Source organism: Bos grunniens, chromosome 26, assembly GCF_055505025.1.
Source record: "Bos grunniens cultivar Pamir isolate PY7600 chromosome 26, Bosgru_T2T1.0, whole genome shotgun sequence".
In the NCBI taxonomy this organism is placed as follows: domain Eukaryota; kingdom Metazoa; phylum Chordata; class Mammalia; order Artiodactyla; family Bovidae; genus Bos; species Bos grunniens.
Window position 1 is genome coordinate 44,417,275 of NC_141190.1, and position 20,292 is coordinate 44,437,566.

Consider the following 20,292-nt stretch of genomic DNA (forward strand, 5'->3'; position numbering starts at 1 on the left):
ACCACACTTACACGTTCCAACTCGATCTCAAGAGAGGTTTATTTTGGAAGCAATATAGGCCTTCAGCTCTCTCTGAACACCATAATCCAAGGCTACATGACCACTGAACCAAATCTGAAAAGAGATGCCAGCAATTCTGGAAGTGCGTCTATTAACTTCTCTTGTTGCCACACAGCTGTGGCATTCACGTGGAAATCTGGTCACAACTCGACTCTCAATGATCAAGTAAAAAGTTGAGCAACTGTCCTTTCTTTGGAAAAGGTTTGCAAAATTGGTTTCATGGCCATCAACTCTAAAAATATCAAGTCTTAGACTTGGCATTGTTTAATAAGTCTACTAAGAATGGGAAAAAAATAAATTAATTAAGCTATGCCATATTAACAGTTTTTATGACAGAACTCAGTCCCCAAATGTTGAAAACCAATGAAATAACAGCGCTCTTGTTGAAGTCTTCAAGCGAACCTTGTAAAAGAAACACAAGAATTTCAATTTCACAGAGCCTGGCCCAGGACTGGGTGACTTGCCAGAGGTCACCCAGCTGGTGAGGGACAGTCGGGTGAGGGGGGTTTCCAACCAGTTTGACTCGGCACCTGGATCTGGGTCAAGATCCCAGCAAGTTTTGAAAACTTTCCAAGGCCAAGTCAAGCTCCCAACATCCTCACATCCGTAGATTCCACTTCAAATGGCAAATAGAGCACCTTGGGTATAATATTCTTATAAATGCATCCAAATTATAAAAAAAAAAAAACTCCACTAAAACATGAGTTTTCATCTGCATAACACTTAACCAACTAATTCCACGACATTCAAGTGAGAACAGATGATGCACTGGAATATCAAAAACAAGAATCCGATTTGGTAAACAGTTGAGCGCTATTTTCACATCACCCTAATGAATTTAGTTTCAATGAACACAAATCAGCAAACACTCTGAAAATTTTAATGGTATGGTACAAAATGATGCTCTGAATGACAGCCCCAGAAAACAAACTCTTCTCAGCAAGTAACAGATATCACAAGAGAAAAATCAGAAAAGATAAGTTAGTTCAAATCCACTTATAGCCCATGGATCTGCACTTGACCCTGGGTTTGCTTCTCACACTCTTCAGACTGTGAGTGAAGCAGCAAGGAGAGGCGCTTTGGGTCCCTGGATCTTGCTCAAATGGCCAGGCACAATCTGCTACCAGGTGCCTGGTTTTGTTCCAATACCTGTACAGCAGGTGGGTTAGTACCCACAAAAGATGGTGCATAGATTTTGGGTCAAATTCTTGCCCAGGGCAGGCACCTGCCTCTAGCCAGCTCATTATGGCCCTCAGTGTCAAGGGGCACTGCTGGGAAATATCTGGATGTTTGGGAAGTGTCTGGGATGGTAGGATACAAGCCAAGGTGGGTCCGGATTCCGCCAGAGCCCTGCTCACATGCCCACCCATTCTCTCGTCTGTGTCTCCATCCTGTCATCATTCTGTAAGTGGTACCCAAGTTAAATCTTGGCAGTGAGTTTACATCCACTGAAATGGCAACCCACTCCAGTGTTCTTGCCTGGAGAGCTGGGGTCATACAGAGTCGGACATGACTGAGGTGACTTAGCAGCAGCAGCTTTTAAAAAAGCATTCAATGACCAGGAGACAAGGAAACGCACTGACACCCCCAGAGAATGCAGAGGGCCATCACATTCACCTGAGTCCTGAGTCTTTTTTCATCTGAAAACCAAGGTTGTTGTTTGGAGGCTGTAATTAGAACATATTAGAACACGGTTGTAAACTGTAAGTCACTCTAAAAAGAGTGGACTGGACTTTTGAAATGACATTTCTGCCTTGGTTATAATAAACCAAAATTAAAACACTCAGTTGTCCTTAGGAAGAATTCTGAAGCCTACCTTCAAACCCAAGTGAACCCCACAGCTACGTGGGGACAAGGAAGCACCTCCTTCCTGCCGTATCCTCCCCGAGCCTGACCTGGGGGAACCACGGCTGCTTAACTGAATTCTGAGTCCAACACACACTTCCTGGCCGCAGCCCCAAGACTGATCCAGCTTTCTTTTTTCCACTGGCAATGAAGTTTGCTTTCAAAAACAAAGGCACACAAAGGCATTTAAGACACCTGTATGATGTTAAAGAAACAAAAGACTACAGGTGAGATTTTAAAAAGCACGTGATCAGAAGGGAGGAAGGCGAGCATTCAAAAGCCACATCCTGGGGCTCTCGCTCGCTGTGGGTGCAAAGACTAAGGGGGCTCCCCAAAACCACAGCCCAACTCCTAAACCCGTTACCTCTTCTCAGTCCAACAGCCACGCACGCCATCAAGTAACTGCTCCTGCTCCCAACTCACGGGCGAGGGGGCACCAAGGCTTTGAGCCTCACACCAGAGTCCACAGCAGAAAAAGCAGAGATGCACCCCGAGTGCACCCATGGAGGCCACCTGGCACCTACAGCAGAGGCCAACGGGGCAGGAGGACTTCAGCAAAATGAGACTAAGCGTCAGGACAGACCCCCTGTGGCATTCAGGCCCCTCTGCTTTCTGCCACCCTCTTCACCCATGTGGGCGGAGGGGGCGTCAGAGCATGGTCTGCCCGTTGGTCTGGTCAGTCTCCTCCCCCATCCCACATTAACCACCAACCCTCAGCAATGGCTTCACCCCAGCACTCAGCACTCAGTCCCCCAGGATCTGATGTGTTATTTTTCAACTCTCAGACCCTTTTCTTTCCATAATTCAGAGGCAGCAGCCAAGTGGCATCACTCACAAAGGGTCCTGGGGCACCCCCAACCCACTTGGTCCAGCTAAAGGGACCCTTTCCTGGGTCCAAGTATCACATGCGTGTTTGGCTCCCTCCTACCTGGGGGCACCAAAACCCCTCCTCCCAGCGCCTTCCACAGCAACCCACTGCCTCTAAACAAGACAATTCCTTGGAACTCCTCCAGGGTTTCCTTCACTCCCCTTTCAGCACTACCCAGCCCCCCTGGTCACCTCTCTCCCTCCTGTCCTGGTGAGTTCACAGCACACACACCCCACCCAGCCTTCGTAGGCCAAGAAAGCTCCCGCAGGGGTGCTAGATTCCCGTGAGACACGGCTGAGCGCAGGATTCTTTTCCTACCAAAAAAACACACACAGGACCCTCCCCGCCCCACCCTCCCCTAGACTCATACCATTCCTGGGGTTCACACCAACCCAGGCACGGAGCCCAAGGAGGTCCACAGGCCTCAGTCAGGCCCTCCGGCTTTGTTTCCTAGGCAACAGCCACTCTCTCCTTTGCAGCCACACACTGACCACCGCAGGAAGATTCTAGCACTCCTGGAGTTTCTCCTCGAGGGTGGGAGACACCCGCTTTCCTTCCAGAGGAGCCCTGAGGCGGATGGGACCCCGGCAGCTAGCTCTTCCCCGGGCACCTGTGTTGCCAAATTGAGGGCACTTTGGCTCCAGGAGAGCCTGGCAAAGGAAACAGCCCCACAGACTCTCACCTGGCAATGGGGAACCAGGCCGCTCCTCGGTGAGTGGCTCTGGTCACCTGGCCCGGCGGCAGAGGCGTACCTGTCACGGCCAACACCTGGCTGAGGGGCTGGGCCTCCCAAGAAGCCCCTCTCTGCCCCTGCCTCCAGCGTGTGGGGCAGGGAAGTTAGGAGTTGCCGACTCTTTGAGGCCCTGCCTTCTAGCCCCCGGGCTTGGAAAGGGCCACGTGGCCTCAGCTGGGCGGGGAAGGGCCTCTCTACCCGACTGCCCATCAGAGCCACCTGGGAGCTTGTTAATCTACCGGGCGGGTTCCAGCCCGCAACCGGGGACTCAGAACCTCCAGAGGGGCTGGGCTCGTTTCCAAAGCTTCCCCAGGTGATCTCAGGTCCAGGCAATGATAAAAAGGATGGGGCAAAGGGCGTGATGGCCTCCAAGGAGAGGGGGGAGCTGGAGGGAGCCCATAGCCCACCCCCTTCAAGAGGACTTCCCAGACCTCGGGTGGGTGAACGAGACCCCCAGCGCCCAGGGGTCTGGGTACCCCCAACCCACTTGGTCCAGTTAAAGGGACCCTTTCCCGGGTCCAAGTAGCACACATGTGTTTGCTTCCTCCTACCTGGGGGCACCAAAACCCCTCCCCCAGCGCCTTCCACAGCAACCACTGTCTCTAAAGAAGACAATTCCCTGGAACTCCTCCAGGGTTTCCTTTACTCCCCCCTTCAGCACAACACACTCCGGTATTCTTGCCTGGAGAACCCCATGGACAGAGGAGCCTGGCAGGCTACAGTCCCTGGGCCTCAGGAGTCGGACACGACTTAGCGACTAAACCACCACCACCACATCACCACCCAGCACGCCTGGTCCCCTCTCCCCATCCTGTCCTGGCGAGTTCACGGGCCACCGGGAGTCTTCCCTACCGGCTCGCCTGCATGTCCACTGCCCTCTGGCTACGTGGCCTGCTCCTTGCGGGCCGGACTGGGTCAGGCTGGTTCAGGCCACCACACTAGCTAGGGACACTGCCCAAGGCTCGTTAGCCGCGAGAATACAGAAGGCCCACCAGAGAGCAGGTGCCATGGAGAAAGTGGGCAGGAAGGAAGACGAACTCCATGGAGCCCATTTTCACAGGATTTGTGCCCGGGGCATCTTTCCAAGCCTCCCTGCCATAGGTCCAATTGACTCCTGACCCGCCCCCCACAGCCCCCGCAGAGCTAAATCCACCCAACCCACAGCAAACACCTATCACCTGCCTGGGGGCTGAGGAACTCGGATAGCGCGGTCTGTTACAAGACACCCTCCAAAACGCTGACTATTAGTCCCCCCAAAATAGCATCACTAGGCCACAGACATACAGGGACAGACACATAAAACACATTCTCCCAAAATGGCAACAGAGTGTCTCCCGGGTGGCGCTGCCTACAGCCCGGAAGGGGCTCTGACTTCAAATGGGCTCCGGGCAGGGGAAGGGTGGGGCGAGCTACAGCTGGGAGGGGTCGGGTCAAACTTTTCCCCACCCAAACCTTCAGCCCTGACATCACCACCAGGAAACGAGATGTTTGTTTTATTACAAGGTCTCATGTTCCTGCTGCTTCTTTACCTAGAAGTAAAAAAATTCCACCTGGGTCTTCACACACCAATGTCACCAAAATCATAATTCACCAAACTATCAAAACCACCCACAACTGCAAAGAAGGAGATTAAAATGGGAAAGGGATGAGGAAATTAAGTAGATACGAAGGAAAGTGGAGGAAAAGTTCCGTTTGACCAGAACAGATTTTGCTCTTTTTCACAAAGCACTATACTGTCTGCAGGCCCAGAGTCCCCTCTGGTGCCACAGTGGTGACTGATCTCAGAGCAGGAGGCTGGTTCAGGGGCCTGTGAGGCCTTGCTGACTGTGGTGGGCTCCACTGCCAGCACCCCCCCACCCACGGTCCCCTGCAGGAGCTCAGCCAGCTCTCAAGGATGGGGAACAGCACACACAATATCAAGGGTCAGACTTTATCTTTTAAATGCACAATGAGCTCGAGCCAAAAACAAAACAAAAAGCCTTCCCAAGATGCTTTCCAAATTCCAGAAACACACTGGGCTGGAAAAAAAAAAAAAAAATGGAGCCCTGTTTCCTCTTATTTTTAATCTTACTTTGGCGAGGTTCATAATAAAAGAGAATAACCTATTTATTTGCTTACCTTACTTGGAAAGACAATAAATTGGAAAGGCTTCATAAATCTCGCAGGGAATTCCTTTAAACAAGGACTGTCAGCAAAAATCCGTAAATAACCCTCTGCCAGTCTCCAGCAATCACCTCCACCACACATTCTTTTTCCTTCCTGCTTTTGTACTAATCTTCCAGCAAACAAATCAAATCAAGCACTAAAACATTTTTATTCTTTATCAAGGTGAGGCTCAGAAAACATCCGGGAGTCCACCGGGACTGTTGACTTACTTAGGTGGCCTCTGAGAAGAATCAGATGTAGCAAAGGCCCCCCAGGACAAGATGAGGGAGACCCCCGAACCCCCAAACTCTACCACACTGCTCTCACCGATTTACAAAACCCAGGCTGGCAATGGGCTTTTGCACACAGAGCCAGGGACAGGCATCACTTTGACCTGGAGCAAAGCTTGAACCTTATGAAACAGGTCCTATCCAAGTGGGGGACAGGCCCTCAGGTTTCCTCCACCTTAGCTCAGGCTTCAGCCTTTGTAATCCCACAGTCGGAGACCTTCCAGATCCAACCAGGCAGCTGCTAGTCAAGTTCACTCATCCCCATGTTGACCAAGATGAAGAAAGACAGCTCAGAACTTGGAGATGTCCACAGCAAATCCCTAGCTCATCCAGCAGCCCAGGCCTGTTCCCACCACGTTGACTTGTGAGGCACCTGATTAAAACGACCTTCAAAAACAGCCAAAGATGGACAGTCTCACGCTGAGGTTTCAAGGACTGTGCTAAAAATAAGCCTAAATAAGAGGCAGAGGGAGGCTCATGGATAATCAAATGTGTAATCAATTTACATGTCAGGGAAGGATAATTACCATAACCAAAAAGAAAAGTTCTCCAAGCCAAAATGTTAAGAAAGAAAATTAAACCAGCAAGCCACCTCTACCCACATGGAAACAAAAATGTACGTTTTCGGAAAGGACAAGCCTCCTGTGTTCCCGGCAGCTTCCAGAGCCTTGAAACTTCCCTTTAGGACCATGATTCTTGGTCCTGGGTGTGATTCTTGGGTGTGATTCATGATTCTCGGGTGTGAGACACAAGACTAGTGAAACCCAAACAACTTGTCAGACTTGTGCACAGCCAGCAATACACGCAGTTGGCTAGCTGTGCAAGGGTTAGTCGCTTGTGGTGTCCGACTGTGCGATCCCCCTGTAGCCCGCCAGGCTCCTCTGTCTGTGGGGTTCTCCAGGCAAGAATACTGGAGTGGGTTGCCGTGCCCTCCTCCAAGGGATCTTCCGGGCCCAGGGGTGGAACCCGCGTCTCTTATGTCTCCAACATTGGCAGGCGGGTTCTTTACTACTAGTGCCACCTGGGAAGCTGTCCAAGGGAACGGGCTTTTGATTCAAATCCCACCAAGATTTCAAAGGGCTGTGTCCCTGCAGGTGACTGAGCTGCCCAAAAAGAACCTCATGTGCTGAAGATCAACCTCCAGCAGGAAGGGCGCCTCAGCTGTTTCTATTATGAAGGCACCAAATTCATCTGTTCTTATCGTCTCCCCTCCTGGCTCACTCCCGGTGCTCAAGAAAAATTATTATTAGAGACCCACCTAATTAACATATTTCTAGTGTTTCCCAGTGAAGGCAGAGGCCTTTCTTAACTGGCGCTCTCTGAAATAGTCACTTGACAATTGGCACACCTCAGGCACGATTGCCCGCCAAAGCTAGTGGGGCCTGCGCACTCAGCAGCGGTTGCCCACTCCCTTCCCTCCAAGACCGCTGCGATTTCAGGATCCATGCAAGTGAAGCGGCTTCCCGCCTGTTACCTGTGTTAACCTGGGGAGCTACCCTGCAGAGACAGGAGTGGAGCCCCAGGAGGGCGCAGGGGAGGCACCCTGGGTGCAGGAAGGACACGGGCAGGCCCTGGGAGCCTAGACCTGCAGTCCTACTGTGCTCCCCAGGACTCAGACAGCCACCGCCTGGGTAGGAAGGTCATGTGTACACGGAACCACTGAAGATGCTTCCAGAGCCCCTCCGGACAGAAACCACTTCGCTGCCCTTTAAATAAAATCCAGCCTTTGACTTTTCCTGTTAATAAATTCCAGTGTTTGGGCAACTTTTCTCCCCTGGGCAAGGATGGGAGGGCAACGCAGTCTCAGGGTGGTCGTAGCAGCTTCTGGACCCCAGAACCTCCCAGCAGCCGGGTCCCCAGGCTGGGAGGACTCGGGTCTCCCAATGGGCTGGTGGTGTCATGTCCCACTCCCCCCTAACCCCATACCCAAGGAAGAACCGTCAAGAGTGTGGAAGCCACCCAGGGACAAGCAGCTCAAAATGCTGCTTCAAACAGCCCTTGTCCCACTGGGGCACCAACCTTTCAGCAACTAAACCCCAGGCTCCAACCTCTTTGCATCTGGAAGCTCCCCCAAATATTCTAAGCACGTGGTCACGGCTCTGCTGCACTCACAGTACGCGTGTCAGCTCACGGATGACCCCCCCAAAGAGGCCAAGGATGCTTAGATGGAAATCTCAGGCCAAGAATCAAGGTCAGGGGCGTCTGAGCTCATAGGCATCAGGAGGTTTGCTAACACTGAATGCTGGCAAAACGCACTGGGAGTCACTCCGCCCGGTGAGCCCTCTCCCTGCCCTGAGCGCTGGGGCACCGGGCACAAACCGCAAGCCCTGAAAAGACAGCTCCAGCAACAACCAGAACACTAATAAGTGCAATGATCCCCACTTAACAATTTCAAAAATTCAAAGACTCATTTCATAAAATTTCCCCCAAATGAACAAACACAGAGAGTATTTTAAGACTACGAAGAGTGAGCTGGCGGTAGCTTCCTTCCCAAAGTCCAACAGAGACCACTCACAAGCACGTCCTCTGGGTGCAGAGGGGCCGGCCTTCATCATACACCTCCTCCTGAGAGAAACCAGGGTCCCCTGTGACACACAGGAGCTGGCAAAGGTGGCAGTGGAACCCAGGACCCTGGCTCCGGGGTGGGACGCCAACCCAGGTGACCCACCGCTGATCCTCCCACAGGAAAGGGCGCTGGTCCCTGCAGGCTGCCCGCCAACCAGCCTCCTCGACCACAGACTGGGGGGCTGGTCTCTACCTGCGGGAAGCCAGGCTAGGCCGTGAGGGATGCCCTGCACCCCTAGAGACACAGGGACCAGCCTGGGCATGCAGGAACCCGAGAGCAAACACTGCCTGGCTCTCTGCTCAGCCACTTCCCCATTGAGAGAAGAGGAAGGAGCCAGTGACCCGCGGTCACTCCCAGGCCCTCTGGACATGGAGCCGGCAGCCGTTGTGGGCAGAGGAGGCACCTGTCCCCAGGCACCTTCCAAGAGGGGCTGGCGGAACCCGGGGAGGAAGGTGAGCAGCTGTTGTGTGTGTGCGTCCCTGGAGAGTCCAGGGACAATGACCGGAGGTGTACAGAGGCACGAGGTGTGGGTGTGGAATTGCCCGCTTGGAGGAGGAGGGGGCCCCTTGGGGGGCTGGGGGAATTAATGGAGCAGATAAAGATTCCAACCACAGAGTCTACCCAGCCTGGGCCAACTTCCTTAAGTGTCCTTAACTTCCTGAGTATTCTTCCCTGCGGTGACACGGTGGGACCCACTCAGGCAAGTCTGTCTGCTGAGCCTGGAGGGTCCCCCTGAGCCGGCGGAACCCTCGGACACGACAGACATCCGAGAAAACCCTGGCACCTCACACGAACACCCAGGTACTTCCCCACGCTTCCCAGGCTGGCCTCGCTACTGTCAAAGCGGGAAAACTGCAGCGGTGGTGGGCAGGATGAGGGAGGGCGGACCCACCACAAGGAGCTCCTGGGACCTCCCTTGGTGGCCAAACTGGTCTGCAACCACACCACACGGCTTTTACACAGCGTTGGACAAAACACGCAGAATTGCACGCTGAAAGGGTGAATTTTACTGTACAGAAAGTATATCTATATAGCATTCTTAAAAAGTTGATCCCAGGACTTCCTGGTGGTTAAGTGGTTAAGACTCTCAACTCCCGGGACATGGATTCAATCCCTGGTGGGGGAACTAAGATCCCACAAGCCATGCTGTGCAGCCAAAATAAAAATAAGTAAATAAAATAAAGGGGCTTTTCAGGTGACGCAGTGGTAAAGAATCCGCCTGTCAACGCAGGAGATGCAAGAGACTTGGGTTCGATCCCCTGGAGAAAGAAATGTCAACCCACTCCAGTGTTCTTGCCTGGAGAATACCACGGACAGAGGAGCCTGGATGGGGTCACAAAGAGCCAGATACGACTGAGTACGGCCCAGCAACAAATAAAAAGATAAAATGCTGTGTCTGGTGGTGGTAAATCTGGCCCTCTCTCTTGGCCTCCCCAGCCCCACCGACTGCCCCACACCTTATACTCTTTACTCCAACAAAGAGAGAATAAGAATAATGATAAAAACAATAAAGCCCACACTGGAGAGAACTCGGGGTGCAATGTTGAGGGTCTGTCATGCATTAACTCATTGAGTCCTCACACAAATCAGAGATGGATACGAAGAACGCCCACCCACCTCGAGGGCACAAGGAGGCAGGGACCTTCCCCAGGCCTGCAGCTGAGCCCCAGGGTCGCCAGGATGGGAGGTGATGTCTGTAGGTTCCATACTCAAAGTGTTAGTCACTCAGTCATGCCCCTATGACTCTTTGCAACCCCATGGACTGTAGCCCACCAGGCTCCTCTGTCCATGGGATTTTTCCAGAGAAGAATACTGGAGTGGGTTGCCATTTCCTTCTCTAGGGGATCTTCCCAACCCAGGGATCAAACCTGGGTCTCCCACACTGCAGGCAGACTCTTTACCATCTGAGTTACCAGAGCCACCCAACACAGCACTTCCTTGGGCCAGAAGAACAGCCCCCTGGTCTGGAGAGGACTCACCCTCCACCCCTGCACTTGGGATGCACCCTGCCCCCATCCCAGCTCTCTGAACTTCAGAGTAAATCCTCCTTGCTCTTGCCTGCAGCCTTGGCATCGGTCACACAGTAGGAGCTCTATTTGCTGAAGAAGCAGATCTTTGTTCAACAGGCAATTTTCAGAAGCAGCAAGTGCATCTCAGTGTCACAGCATCAATTTCCACAAATCAATCCCAATTGAGCTACCTTAGCATATGCTGTAAAAATTTTAAACCCTATGCATAAAATACTATACATCCATTTTTATTTGATCTACTAAGTTATAAAGCTTTCCTCAATCTCTTAAAGGTGGTTTTCCCAGTAATGCATAACTGCTTAATTGGGAAGTGTACAAACCATAATTACACTGCCTAACACGACAACATTGCTTATGGGAATATCTCTGTTCATGTATTCTGCTTTATTTTGTATTTAATCTCTATTAAGATGTCTATATGAAAATAGATAGGTATGCTAGTCTTCATAGACACCATAAATCATAAAGTCATTTCCTTGCTAACCCAAGTCCAAAAGCAGCCCCCAAAGAGACTACTGGGGCCCCAAAGGCTCCCACTTCTCATATTTAAGCACAGTTGGTAAGCTTTCAACGTGTGGCCCACTTAGTTCTGTGCCACTCTGCCAGGTAAGGGTGACGGCAATGGCTAGCATTTCTCTCACAGAAAGTGGCTTGGCCTGACACTCAAAAAATACCCCAAACTGCCCCCCAGAAAGCAGTTACTCAAACCAGAAAGGGCAAATTCTTTCCTGTTCCCAAGACCACAGTTGCCAACCTCATAGCAAGAGGCAGGTGGAGATCCCTTAAATCCTCGGTGGACACTGTACACGGCCTTTCAAGTTCACTCTTCAGCTGGCACAGGGCATGTGCCACAGGCTCCTCCAGACCTCAACACAGGGGTACCACCCTGCACGTCTCTCTGCCTTGGAATGTGTACACACACACGCTCCCCATCCCTAGAACTATCTGAATACACAGCCATTCTCTAAGCAGCCTGGTGTTGGAAAAAAGAACCACTTCAGATTCTGCACCATCGTTTATTAACTGTAAGCCCATCCCTGTATTGGGAAAGCCTTACCACCTCCTACTGAGGTCATCACCAAAACAAAACAAGCAAGTGTATGATAAGGTGTTCCTAAAAAGGGACCTACGAACTGTATGATAAGGTGTTTCTACAAAGGTGTCCTCGATACAGCAACATAAGCGATCAGCCTCACTGAAGCTAATCAATAAATTCTATATTGATTCAATACTAATCAATACACTAATCAATAAATTCGCCAAGGTAAAAAAGGATTTGCCACAAAACGTGTTTATCTGCATTTCTGAAACAGAAAAGTGTCATCCCCAAATCTGCTTGGCAACATGGATGAAATAACGCAGAAGCAAGATTAAAAAGTCGATGCAGACTTTACTTGCCCATGTGGTGAGGTGGGAGTGCCTCCTGCTGACCTCTGCCTTCAAAGACAGTCACCAACTCCGCTGCACCGGTCCTCGGCCTGTGTATACAGACTTTCAAAGTGCACTCCACTGCCAGCGCGGCTCATACCTTACTAAAAGGTAATCTGTAAAAACAATTTGTCTTACCACTAGGCTATGACGCTCAGACCAGCCTCCTCCCCGTGAGCACTGCTGACTGGTCAGAAGAGACAATTAAATGTCAAGTGCATCGGAACAAAGACCCAGCTCCAACTTTTAACGGGCGCGCGCGCGCACACACACACACACACAAAATTTCCCTCAAGTCCCTCAGAATATTGAGTGCTGGTTGAGGGGGTAGAACCCCCGCTTAAGCCAAAAAAAAATGAGACTGGGTCAGGCAGAAATCCAGATTTCCACTTTGAGATCTATTCATTCAGATGGGGGAAGAGTATTCAAATATAAAATCCTTCTATCATTGGTCATGCCAAATGTTCAAAAACTAGACTCAAGTTGTGTGGGTATGTGTTGGGGGTGTGGTTTGTTTTTAAAGAAAGATGGTGTGCATGCAGTTGGCAGGCTCCAGACTGGCTGCGTTGAGAACCCCCTCCTGGCGGTTCTCAGTCCAGATGTCCCTTAGGTGGAGCCCCAGGAGACTGACTCCCAGCCAAGGGTGCCCTGGGGCTCCACCTGCTCCAGAGGCCACCCTCTTAGGGCACCTGGGCAGCCAGCAGCCCTCCCCGGGGACCGTGAGTCACTCATGTGAAAACCACCAAGCCCACAGCCAGCTTCTTGCCACTGACTGTGTGCCCAACTCACCTGCTCCCTTCTGATAAACAGCACACAGAGGACCCCTCCCTATTCGTGTGTGTGCGCGCGCGTGCACGCACATGCTTGTGTGCTTAGTCGCTCAGTTGTGTCCGACTCTCTGCGACCCCATGGTCTGTAGCCTGTAAGGCTCCTCTGTCCATGGACTTTTTCAGGCAAGAATACTGGAGTGGGAAGCCATTCCTTTCTCCAGGGGATCTTCTGGACTCAGGGATCAAACCCGGGTTTCCTGCATTGCAGGCGAATTCTTTTCGGTCTGAGCCACCAGGGGAAGACCCCAATCCCAACTCTCTGTTCTAGATGAAACGAGACACAGCGTGCACAGGAGGGGCGGGGCAGGGGCAGGACACTTACTCAGTTACCTAAGAACCACCAAATCTGCAGATATTGCCACTCTTTTCCTCCATCACCAACGCCAAGAGTATCAAACAGCTCACGTTCGAACCCTTCCCACCTGCATCAGCCTTCCTTTCTGTGCACATGTGCAAATGTGGCAATAGGGCATTCTGGCCCCTGATCCCCGAAATGCCCTTGCGTTCCACCACTGGCTGCCTCCCAAAGGCATTTGCAAGGATCATCTCGCTTCACAAGTGACGTTTCTTTTAACAGTATGAATTAAGCCAGAGGAAGCTGCTGCTCCATGAAATGACCAGCCACCCTGAAGGTGACGATCGATCTCTTCCACAGGCTCCAGAAGGACATGTTCCCTAACCCCAGTCCCCCGCCCTCAACCGTTTCTCGCTCACCTGACCCAATGGGGCAGCTGGGAGCAGCGGCACAGCAGGGGGTGGGGGTAACCGGTCCACACCCAATGTGCGTCTGGCCCTGGGGGGCAGCCAGCCCATTTCTAAGAGTGAGCGACTGCCCCGTGAGGAGATGATTTCCTGGCCCAGATGGGGACACACAAACACCCACGGCACATCGGACACCCAGCTGGACCCAGGCGGGCCACCAACGCTGCTGCTGACCGAGTGCCCACCACGTGCCAGGAAGACAAACCCAACACGTGGTTCTCTGGGAAGCAAGTTCACTGCTGCTGTGCTCCAGATGCTCGGACGCTCCTACTCCAGTAGGACGAAGGGGACACATGAAAGCAGATGTGTGCGGAGAAGGGGACAGGGAGAGGGCCTTGTCCCAGACAAACACCCAGGGCGCTCCTCCGCCATGCTTTTACCTCCTCTGGGAAGAGGAGCCGAGCGGCATCACCAGCAGACCCCTGCGGCCCAGGGCGCCGCCTGTAATCGGGCAGAGGAGGCGCAGCACCCAACCCCTCACTCGTTCTTCCTTCTCTGGGAAGGGAAAGTAGGTCTTAAATAGAAAGCAAATATTTTACTGGGCATCCCTCAGAGGGACCTAACACCAAGTCACACCCCACCATCTAAAAACAACCTTCCTGAACGGTTTTCGGTTCATCACTTAGGCCCCAGGAATCACTCCCTACCCAAGCCAGCCTCCCCTCCACCCTCCCAGCCCTGTTTAGGTTGCTATTTTTTTTGGTATATAGTTTCATTTTACTAATTTTTTTATTAATTTATTTTTTACTGAAGGATAATTGCTTTACAGAATTTTGCTGTTTTCTGTCAAACCTCAACATGAATCAGCCATAGGTATACATACATCCCCTCCTTTTTGAAGCTCCCTCCCATCTCCCTCCCCACCCCACCCCACCCCACCCCTCTAGGTTGATAGAGAGCCCCTATTTGAGTTTCCTGAGCCCTAGAGCAAATTCCCATTGTATAGCAGTATTTCTTTAAGAGGACCAGGGCCTGAAACTCTCACCCCAAACACTTCTTCCTGGGCCCCACCCCCTTCACCTGGGGCTTCCCCTGACTCTGGGAGACTCATTCACCGCTTTGGTGCAAAGGATCAAGTCTCCATCCCCCAGATGACCCATTCCCCTAGGACAGGACCCACCCACCATCTTGCCTAGCAAGATCTTGCCTGTCTCCTACCCTGCACAACCAAAGCAATCAAGCCCCAGGGAACCTTCTCAGATGTCCCCTGAAGGCAACCCCTCCCCTTCCAGTGCCTCCATCAAGATTTCCTGAGCTCTTTCCAGGAATGCAAAAGAAAATCTGCTCCTCAGGGCACACAGAACCTCAGTTCAGTTCAGTTCAGTCACTCACTCAAAAAGTCAGTGACTTTTGTGATCCCAAGGACTGCAGCACAGCCAGGCTTCCCTGTCCATCACCCACTCCCGGAGTTTACTCAAACTCCTGTCCATTGAGTCGGTGATGCTATCCAACCGTCTTATCCTCTGTCATCCCCTTCTCCTGCCTTCAATCTTTCCCAGCATCAGGGTCTTTTCCAATGAGTCAGTTCTTCACATCAGGTGGCCAAAGTATTGGAGTTTCAGCTTCAGCATCAGTCCTTCCAATGAATATTCAGGATTGATTTCCTTTAGGAAGGACTGGTTGGATCTCTTTGCAGTCCAAGGGACTTTCGAGAGTCTTCTCCAACACCACACTTCAAAAGCATCAATTGCTCAGTGCAAGAGCAACTAATTTACTTCTCTGTTTATTTTGTATTTATAAATTTAACACACTGGCACAGTGGTAAAGAATCTGCCTGCAATGCAGGAGATGCAAGAGATTCAGGTTCCATCCCTGGGTAGGGAAGATCCCCCTGGAAGAGGAAATGGCTACCCACTCCAGTATCCTTGCCTGGAAAATTCCAAGGACAGAGGAGCCTGACTGGCTACAGTCCATGGGGTCGCAAAAGAGTTAACTGATTGATTGAGCACACACACAGGGCTCATTAGGGCAAAATCTGTATGGAAGTAAAGTAGATGGTGATTCTTGAAAAATTCAAATTGGATTTCACTGGTGGCTCAGTGGTAAAGAATCTGCCTGCCAGTGCAAGAGACTTGGGTTTGATCCTTTGGTCTAGAAGATCCCCAGTGCCTTGTTGTTAGTGGAGAGAAGGGTGGGGTCAGTGCAGGGACCACTTTTTGACCATGCCTGTAGCTGGGAGAAGGAAATGGCAACACACTCCAATGTTCTTGCCAGGAGAATCCCATGGACAGAGGAGCTTGGCGGGCTATAGTCCATGGGATCACAAAAGAATCAGACTCGACTTAGCAACTCAACAACAACAACATCAGGCCTGATTTAAGCACTTTATTCCAGTTGAGGTATTTCAAATCCTAAAAGATGCTGCTGAGAAAGTGCTGCACTCAATATGCCAGCAAATTTGGAAAACGCAGCAGTGGCCACAGGACTGGAAAGGTCAGTTTTCAATTCAATCCCAAAGAAAGGCAATGCCAAAGAATGTTCAAACTACCGCACAACTGCACTCATCTCACATGCTAGCAAAGTAATGTTCAAAATTTTCCAAGCCAGGCTTCAATAGTACGTGAACCATGAACTTCCAGATGTTCAAGCTGGATTTAGAAAAAGGAGAGGAACCAGAGATCAAATTGCCAACATCTGTTTGATCATTGAAAAAGCTAAAGAGTTCCAGAAAAACTTCTTCTTTATTGACTATGCCAAAGCCTTTGTCTGTGTGGATCACAACAAACCGTGGAAAACTCTTCAAGAGATGGGAATACCAGACCATCTAACCTGCCTCCTAAGAAATCTGTATGTATGCAGGTCAAGAAGCTACAGTTAGAACTGGACATGGAACAAAAGACTGGTTCCAAATCAGGAAAGGAGTACATCAAAGCTGTTAACTGTCATCCTGCTTTTTTAACTTATATGTGGAGTACATCATGAGAAACACTGGGCTGGATGAAGCACAATCTGGAATCAAGATTGCTGGGAGAAATATCAATAACCTCAGATATGCAGATGACACCACCTTTATGGCAGAAAGTGAAGAAGAACTAAAGAGCCTTTTGATGAAAGTGAAAGAGAAGAGTGAAAAAGTTGGCTTAAAACTCAACATTCAGAAAACTAAGATCATGGCATCCAGTCCCATCACTTCATGGCAAATAGATGGGGAAACAATGGAAACAGTGACAGACTATTTTTTGAGGCTCCAAAATCACTGCAGATGCTAACTGCAGCCAAGAAATTAAAAGACGCTTGTTCCTTGTTAGAAAAGTTATGACCAACCTAGACAGCATAATAAAAAGCAGAGACATTACTTTGCTAACAAAAATCCTTCTAGTCAAAGCTAGGGTTTTTCCAGTAGTCACGTAGGGATATGAGAGTTGGACTATAAAGAAAGCTGAGCACCGAAGAATTGATGCTTTTGAACTGTGGTGTTGGAGAAGACTCTTGAGAGTTCCTTGGACTGCAAGGAGATCCATCCAGTCCATCCTAAAGGAAATCAGTCTTGAATATTCATTGGAAGGACTGATGCTGAAGCTGAAACTGCAATACTTTGGCCACCTGATGCGAAGAACTGACTCCCTGGGAAAGATCCTGATGCTGGACAAGATTGAAGGCAGGAGGAGAAGGGGACGACAGAGGATGAGATGGTTGGATGGCATCACCGACTCCATGGACATGAGTTTGGGTAAGCTCTGGGAGTTGGTGATGGACAGGGAAGCCTGGCGTGCTGCAGTCCCTGGGGTCACAAAGAGTCAGACACAACTAAGCGACTGAACTGAACTGAAACGCTTTATAAATATGACCTCATCAGACCCTCGCAGCCCACCCTATTCTTACTCTTGCTTCAGATTCAGCAACACAGCCCTTTGCAAGGGCTCAGGAAATTACAAATGCACTCACAGGTCTCACGTCATCCTTCCTTTTTGTCCCACGCTTTCTAGAACAGTCTGTCACATCTGACGCCTGCTCCCCTGCTGGTGGTGATGGGTGTTAACGTTGAAGCAGTGCCCTTCCTCCCTCAGCCCAGCCCCAGTCCTGGGAAAGGAGGCCTTTTGCTGGGACCTCTCCCACACCATCAGAGAAAAAGTGCCCAGGTAACACTGAGATCCACCCAGTGCTCCAAAGTGGGCTTCCGGGGTGGCCCAGAGAAAAGCTTTTGGATCCAAGCCTGGAGCCGGACATGCCAAGTAATCACCAGGTTGCAAAACTCCCAGCTACAAGCATGGTCAAAAAGTGGTCCCTGCCCTGACCCTGCCCTGCTCTCCACTAACAAGGGCACCCAGACCCGACTCCCATCAGTCAGTCACTCCCCCTCCAAGACCTCAGCCCACCCACTGCTGCTCAAGAGGATGAAATAAATTAGGAAAAAATCCTTTAATCTCCCCTGCAGAGAAACCTTTCCAAGAACCAGAGTTATACTTGCAACGTACATTTCAAGTGGTTCTGCTGAGCTGTGAGTGGCGTCTATGCTCTCGGGCCATCTGAGACGCACGTACATCAAGAGCGCAACCCAGACAACCGTTAGTCACAAGCCCTCTCCCTTCCTGCCCCTGGGACACGGGGAGACTCAAGTAAGGCAAGCTCACAATTATCGCAAAGAAAACTCAAACCACTTTGAGCCGCTTCCTCTGCCCACTACTTGGGGGAGTACGTCTGGCCAGTTTTAGGGAAGGGAAACAAAAAGTCACCCACTGTTCAAAGCCCTCCTTAAATATCCAGGAAGACATCATTACAGATAGAATTCCAACATTAATTCTGAAATCTCCTGGCTTTTGTCAGATGAAGCCACATTCTAAATCCCAGGCTTAGTCGAGAAATGAGAAGAAAGGATGTTTGTGTGTGGAGAAAAAAAAAACCCAAAAACTCAGCCCTGAGCAAAAAGCAGCAAACATCTTGGAGGAAGGGGGAGATTAAACAGAACTCTGCACAAGGTGGAGAAAAACTGGGTCTTGGGAAACCTGGTGTACTCACCAACACAGGCGTGTGGAAACTGATCCCATTTCCCTTGTGCTGTGCTGGAGGGCCGAGCCCAGGGGCCTTTCTGCTGAGCCAGGGGTCCCTAAACCCGGGGCCGGACAACGATATATATCTGAAGACCCAAAAGATGTTCTGGGGCCATCTGCAAATCTAGCTCTCGACTGGCCCCGGCTGACAAAACTATGAGAGCCACCAGAACATTCCTGGGGAGAAGGCGATGGCACCCCACTCCAGTACTCTTGCCTGGAAAATCCCATGGACGGAGGAGCCTGGTGGGCTGCAGTCCATGGGGTCGTGAGGAGTTGGACAAGACTGAGCGACTTCCCTTTCGCTTCTCACTGTCATGCATTGGAGAAGGAAATGGCAACCCACTCCAGTCTTCTTGCCTGGAGAATCCCAGGGACGGGGGAGCCTGGAGGGCTGCCGTCTATGGGGTCGCACAGAGTCGGACACAACTGAAGCGACTTAGCAGCAGCAGCAGAACATTCCTGTGTTGTTTAGTTGCCCTAAGATCCAGCCACATCCACCCTCCAGGCTGAACGACCCCAAGGAAGCAGCTTCTCCACTGAGCACTTCGGAGGCCTAAGAGGTGGTGAGTTGGCCCAAGGCTGATCCCAGCAGGGCTGCAGCCCGCCACACACCCCCGCTTTCCCATGGGGAAAGCAGAACGGAGAACCTGTTCAAAAACTGCAGGGGGGTGGGGGGGCTTAGACAGAATCACGGGGCATAATCCTGACCCAAGCTGGCGCTGAGCCACCACACTGGGGCTAACCAGGTGAAGTGGTAAAAAGAACCCACCCCGAGCTGCCCTCAACTCTCTGGGAATAGGCAGAACCCAAAGTTTGAAACAGGCAGTCTTTAGCATCCCTTACCACCATCCCCCGCCCACCCTACTGGAGCCCTGGGGCATCAGCAAAGAATTCAGGGATCTATTTCCCAAGCACACACGTGTCTGCAAGCACACACGTGTTCAACTAAAGGAAGAGAGGCGTTGCAGGGCAGGAAGATAATCTCATAATTAAAGGAAAGCCTGTTTTTCAGGAAAATCTCCATCTCGTGGGGACCTTACCCTAAAGGAAGCCAAGGTCAGTCAGAGCGCTCCCACATCACCTGCTCCGGGTGCCTTTCAGGTGAGTTAATCACTCAAGGCAGGGCCAGTCTCCAGATTTCAGGACACACCCAACTTTGTGCCATTCCCTTTCAATTCTCTGATAGCCTCTGTGAAAAGAAAGCTGCTCCTTTTGTTCGGGAGTATTCATTCAAATTCCTTTCCAAGGCCAACACAAATGCAGGGCAGCAACCCAAAGGAGGTTTACCCAGCAGAATCAAGTTTCTGGGCAGTTTTTACAGGAGTGGTGCAAACAAGACTATTCCGATTAGGTGAAATCCTCACCATCTCCCTGGTCTCTTCTCCCAGATTCCCCACGATGAACACAGGGGTTCACTCCCACTGGAAGACGTGCATAATGAATCCAGCAGGAAAGAGGGAACAGCCAGAGGGAGGGAGGGGAGCGACCCAACCACCTCCAGCCCTTCCCCCAAGCAAGGGGAACCTGCCGGGAAGGAGACTGAGATCACTCACCCGGACCACAGACTTGTAAATCCGAGCCTTACCTACTGGTAGAAAAGGCACCTGGCCACTAAATCCAATTTTACCACCAAAAAACCCCAAACACTGAAAGCTATCCACATAATCCCAGGGCCAGCGTGTGTGCGTGCTCATGTACACACATGTGTGTTTGGGGGAGGGCTGCCCTTCAGCGACATCCCCCA

At 51.1% G+C, this 20,292-nt stretch overlaps 1 protein-coding gene across 40 annotated transcripts in view; it reads right to left on the reverse strand.

Annotated features, from left to right (window-relative positions):
* CTBP2 (C-terminal binding protein 2) overlaps positions 1-20,292 on the reverse strand; it is a 168,874-nt gene that overhangs the window by 137,781 nt on the left and 10,801 nt on the right. For 3 of the 40 annotated variants that reach the window (XM_086378382.1, XM_086378352.1, XM_086378341.1), the window contains exon 1: positions 3,456-3,652. The exons of 29 other annotated variants lie outside the window; for them this stretch is intronic. The gene's annotated coding sequence lies outside the window, so the exon portion shown is untranslated. Of the gene's footprint in view, positions 1-3,143; positions 3,242-3,455; positions 3,653-4,358; positions 4,481-4,688; positions 4,744-19,588; positions 19,656-20,292 lie in introns of those variants that run through there. 8 more of the 40 variants (XM_086378348.1, XM_086378379.1, XM_086378372.1 and 5 more) reach the window with 7 other exon arrangements.